The 5851-nt window shown below is 46.7% G+C and overlaps 1 pseudogene; it reads right to left on the bottom strand.

Annotated features, from left to right (window-relative positions):
* Nucleotides 1–1161: 1161 nt before the first annotated feature.
* LOC144375731 (transmembrane protein 101-like) lies at nucleotides 1162–4663 on the bottom strand (annotated as a pseudogene).
* Nucleotides 4664–5851: the final 1188 nt, after the last annotated feature.

The following is a 5851-nucleotide window of genomic DNA, read 5'->3' as shown; positions in this document are numbered from 1 at the left end:
ATCATGCAAAGTTTTTATTTCATCTTTAATTATTTTTTAAAAGTATTTTTAGCTGTAGATGGACACAATATATGTATTTTATTTTTTTATGTGGTGCTGAGAACCGAACCCAGTGCCTTCCATACGTTAGACAAGTGCTCTACCACTGAGCCACAACTCCAGCCCTCATCTTCAAATCTTAATGATAGTTTTGCTGGCTATGGCAGTCTTGATTAAAACCAGTTATCTTTCAGGGCTTGGTAAGTATTATTCCATGCTCTCCTGGCTTTTAGGGTTGGGCTAAGTAATCAGTACAAGTTCTAACTGACTTATATCTAAATGTGACTTTTTATTTTTATTTTGTGACTTTTAGAATTCTGTCCTTGTTCTGTACATTAGGGATTTTAATTATAATGTGCCTTGAAGAGAAGCTGTTTTGATATTTTTTTGGGGGGGGGGAGGCTCTAAATCCATTCTATATTTGAATTTCCATCTTATATCTAAGGTTTGGAAGCTTTTCTAGTATCATTTCATTGAAAAGGTTGTACATTCCTTTATGTATGCCAATGATTCTTAGATTTTTTTTTTTTTTTGGTCTATATAAAGTGTTTATTTTTGGAGGACTGCGTGGTCTGGTGTTTGGGAGGACACTCTACTCCCACCAGGCCAAGCATACAGCTGGAAACAGACAGCAGGGATGGGAAGCTGGCTGCTGCCTGCTCCACCTCTGCATATCCCAGAGAGCTGGTACTGTTTCTGCCCCCAGCACGCCCTAAGAACTGTATGACTTCTGTACTGCCAACTCTTCTGCTCCTCTAGGGCCTGAGCCATATGTATCAACACAGTCTGAAAAGCACCACAGAGCTTAGCTGCATCTGCCACGTTCAAAAGGAAAATTTTCCCATTCATGTACTTCTCAGTCTCCATCTTCCTTCCTCTGTCACTCACTCTCAGCAGCTGCACCCAGCCTCACTCCCTTCTCAAGAATTCTCCCCTTCCTGGGGACCCAGGAAGCAGCTGGCCTCAGCTCTCCTCTCAACAAACAGGAAAACAAACAAACAAAAAATCATGAGGCATTAAGTTCAGGGATCCCACCTTCCCAAGGACAAGCCAGGAACCGAGAAAAAGAGACCTGTCTCTTAACTATGCAAAAAAAAAAAAAAAAAAAAAATGAGAGGGAGCCAAAGAATCAAACAGACCAAGAAGCATAAATAAACAGCAACAGGGCCAGCGAAGCAGTAGCTCCCTGTGCCCATATCAGCCTCTTGCTGTAAAACTCAGCCATCAGTGGCCAGAATGACAGCAGCCCCGAAGATGCCCACGCTCTCGCCGAGGAGTTTCATCTGGTTCCAGAATTTTACATGTCGCATGTTGTGCCAGTAGGCAATGTTGCCATCAATGAGCAGCATGACTGGGGGCAGCAGGACAGCCAGGATCTGAGCAGCCAGAGTTACATAGTAACCTGACAAGAAGGCCAGGGCCAGGATGCCGTACAGTACGAAGAACAGCTGGATCATCAGCTCCCCTCCTGGGAGATGGTTCAGATATGCCAGTCGGTCTTCCTTGCTGTGTTGCAGTGAGTAGGCCTGGAGACACACCATCCTCTAAGACTCTCCAACAGGCTGGGATGCCCATCTGGGGAAGGCCACCCATGGGATGGCACCTGCACATCAGCCCTGAAAAATGGGCCACTAAGTCCTCTCTCAGAATGGGGACTCTTTGAAAGTACGACCTGTTTCCTTCTCTAACTACAGGGCCCCAGCAGGTTAAGCTGTATTTCCTCTTCCCCAAGGGCTCCCCCCCCCCTGCTGGGAATGGAATATGCTAGGCAAACAGTCTGCCCCTGAGCTATACCCCTAGCCCTTTTAAATTTTTTGAGACAGTGCCTCCCTAAGTTGCTAAGGCTAGCCTCAAACTTGTAATTCTCCTGTGAGTCTCCTGAGAAACTGTGACTACAAGTGTGCAGCACTGTGCCTGGCCTCTGGGGCTACTGAAGAAAGGAAGTATATATCCACAGTCACACTGGGGAGGTCCCACCTCTGAATATACTATGGAATCCCACATGGAGTCCTGCACAAGGGTTTGATACCTGGCAACTAAGATGAGGCCAAGTACCTGGGGCCTGTTCATGTACTCTTCCACACTGGCCTCCCCTAGCACCAAGGAGAGTACCCAAGGTACTCCCCATCAGCTCTAGGTGGCAGAGTCCTAGCTCAATCCCATCAAACCTCTCCTCTGTCCACTTTCCCAGTCCTCTAGAGGCTGAACCCATAAGAGAAACCACCCTATCTTGTTCTCCTGTCTTTCAGGGTTGGAACTGAATGGTCAATCCAACTTCTCTACCTGGTGGGTTTAATGTTGGAAGAAGGGCTCTCAGCTAGTTCTAAGGTGCCTGGAGGGCTGGTGAGGCCCAGAAGCTGTCCAGGGCAACCACTGCCAGCCAGGCCATCAGCAAGCCCTTGTTCTGACTATCTTCCTGGGTTCTGTCAGGCCTGGGCTCACATTTCATTCCCAGTCAGGCACCTCCAGATATTGGAAACCCAACCTACCTCGCAGATGAGGTAGATGCCCAGGAACACCTGGCCAGTAGACTGAAGAGAGTGGCTGCGGGGTTTCCGACGGTATAGCTCCCCAGCACCGCTGGCTAGCACCAGAAAGCCACCGATAATGGCAACTGTACGTGAGTACATAAGAACCTAAGGCCAGGGCAAGGAGACTCCAGTCAGGAACTGCAGCCACCACATTTTTACTGGCTGCCCAGAGTATAGAACTGCCCATCTCTACACATCTGATTCCAACTGATAATCCCTCTTATTTCTAAGGGTGGTTGGAAGATACAGCAGAGATAGATATTTCTTTTTTACAGAAGTGGAAACTGAGGCCCAAAGGGGTTCAGAAAATTGTCCACAGTCTTACTGAAAGTAAGTGACAGAACTCAGACACCACACATTGCCCCTTTCCCCATCCTGCAGGTGTGGAGACTCTGCCGGTGTTCTTTCCTCTATACAGTATATAGAACAGAGTCAGAAAAAGGAAGAGAGGGAGAGAACAGAGTCAGAAAAAGGAAGAGAGGGAGAGACGGAGGGAAGAAGGGCTGAACTCACTCTCCTGTAACTGTGCACATATCTGCCTCCCCTATTGGACTGACAGTCCCTTCTGCGAAATCAGTCCTTTTCCAACCTTACCTTTAAGCCTGTAGTGCTCGGCATAGGTTCTGACATTTACAGGTTTAAATGCTGCACTAAGATTAATTACATTTCATAAAATGAGATGGTTGAACCAGATACTCACCAAGGTCCTTGTTGATGTATAAATCTGGGATTACTAAACTAATAGTTTAGAGGATTCTTAGCATATGTGACCTGGGTTCTGATCCTACCAAAGAATGATGTAATATGATCTCAGTAAAAAGTCTTTCCCATCTCTGGACCTCAGTTTCCACACACTGAAGGGGAGGTGTGTGTGCGCTCGCTTAAGGATCTTCCGTTTCTGCCCTTTTACACAAGTCTAAGGACTCCATCCTCCCAGGATTCACATCTGACGAGCACAACACGCAAGCCCACTAAGTGCCCTGGGAGATGGTCTGAAGCTCCCCCTTCTGGGGCCAAAACGCTCACCTTCAGCCAGTCCCCATAGTGGACGTAGCCAATGTAGGTGGCGTAGGTGCTAATAGCCAGGTGCAGTGCTGCCCCCAGTGCGAACCTGTTGAGAGCCACAGCCAAAGGGGCCCCAGCAAACTTGCAGCTGCCAGCAAACTTCCAGCTGCCGGCTGATGATTGGCTCACAGCAGCCCCAGCAACATCTAGCTGATTGGCTCCTCTGCGGTGATGTTCATTGGGCTGTTTCCCTGCCCTTCAGACTGCCAGCTGATGATTGGCTCACAGCGGCCCCAGCAACATCTAGTTGATTGGCTCCTCCACGGAGCTGCTCATTGGGGGACTTCTTTGGCTCCGCCCACACAACCCAGCCAATCGGCCTCAAGAGCAGGAGGATTGTGGGAGGTGGAGAGGCTGGTGTGAGTGAGAGGCTTGTGGAAGCCCGTGGTGGCAGTTGGGCTCTGAGGGTTTTTCCTGAGGAGCTGTTTTGCTTGGCGTTTGTAGTTCTAAAAATAAAGTTAGTTTCTTTTGACAAGTGGCTCCTGAATTGTGCCCAGCCAGACTGCAGCACGAACCAGCGCCGCTTCACTTGGAAGGACATGAAACTAGCACACAGCACGGCTGCCCCCATGTCGAAGTAAGGGTATGGCATTGGGATATCGGGCTTCCTGCGAGCCGAGAAGCAATGAGGACAGAATAAAACCGGGAAGAGCCTTGAGACCCCGTGAGTTCCCCCCAAGCCCCGCTGCTCCCTCAAATGAAGACCCCTCTCACGGCTAGAACCACCACATCAGATCTGGCCAGATGCCCAGACCATAGCACCCCTCCCAAGTTCAAGGCACCAATTCCTCCCAGTCCAAGAGTCCCAACTTCTGGGCCCCAACTTCTTTCCCACATCACTGCAACCCACTTCTCAGGACAGGCCGTATTGCCCCCCACCGCATTCAGCGGCTGCATGGGCATGCCTCGGCCCTTTTGGTGTTCTGCATGAGCTGACTAAAGCAGCCCCAAAATGGGCAGCGTGTCAGCAGCACGGAACCCAACTGCATGATCAGCTGCAGCATCCATCATCTCGAACCTATCTTCATGCCATCTTGGGAAAGGGCAGTTCTTGGCAGCCTCGATTCTTAGATTTTAAAAATTTTTAAAATTATTTTGGTACTAGGGATTGAACTCAGGGGCACTGGACCACTGAGCCACATCCCCAGCCCCATTTTGTATTTTACAGAGAGGCAGGGTCTCACTGAGTTACTTAGTGCCTTGCTGGGGCTGAGGCTGGCTTTGAACTTGTGATCCTCCTGCCTTAGCCTCTAGAGCAACTGGGATTACAGGCATGCACCACCACACCCGGCGATTCTTAGATTTTTAGTTATCCCAGATTTCTTGAATATTCTGGTCATGACCTCTTAACATTTTTTTCTTTATTGTCAACTTTATTTTCAAGATTATATACTTATCTTCAAGGTCTGAGAATATGTCTTCCAAATGGTCTAATCAATTGGTGATGCTTTCAACTGAATTTTTAATTTAATTCATTGAGTTTTTTAATTTCCAAGATTTGTTTAGTTCTTTTTCAGAATCTTTTATTCAAATGTTCTTTCACTTCCTATTTTTCTGTTAATTTATCCCTTAGATCTTCTTTTAGTTCACTGAACAGTTTGATTTTCAACCTACTAAATTATTTGTTTAGTATTTTCTCTACGATTGTGTACATGGGGTCAGTTGTGAGTTATTTGGGATGGTTTATTCCCTTGACTTTTCATATTGTTAGTATTTCTACCCAGATTCCGGAATAATTCTTTCTTCTAGTTTTATATTGGGAATTTTTTAGTGAGCTGCTTTCTCTTTACTATGTGCCCTGAGTTGGGCACATATCTTGGTGTCAATATTTTCACTTAATTTGAACTTGCTACTATGTCCAGTCTCTAACACCACATTGAGAGGAGATACTAATCCTGTAATTACAAAAAACAAAACTGGGGCTGGGGATGTGGCTCAAGGGGTAATGCGCTCTCCTGGCATGTGCAGGGGCGCTGGGTTTGATCATCAGCACCACTTTAAAAAATAAAATAAAGATGTTGTGTCCACCGAAAACTAAAAAATAAATATTAAAAAAAATTCTCTCTGGGGCTGGGATTGTGGCTCAGAGGTAGAGTGCTCGCCTAGTATGGGCAGAATCCAAGTTCGATCCTCAGCACCACATAAAAATAAAGGCATTGTGTTGTGTCCATCTACATTAAAAAAAAATATTAAAAAATAAAAATTAAAAAAATTCT

Source organism: Ictidomys tridecemlineatus, chromosome 3 (assembly GCF_052094955.1).
Source record: "Ictidomys tridecemlineatus isolate mIctTri1 chromosome 3, mIctTri1.hap1, whole genome shotgun sequence".
NCBI classification, from domain to species: domain Eukaryota; kingdom Metazoa; phylum Chordata; class Mammalia; order Rodentia; family Sciuridae; genus Ictidomys; species Ictidomys tridecemlineatus.
The sequence above is the reverse complement of the archived record's forward strand: the minus strand, read 5'-3'. Positions and strand labels throughout refer to the sequence as shown.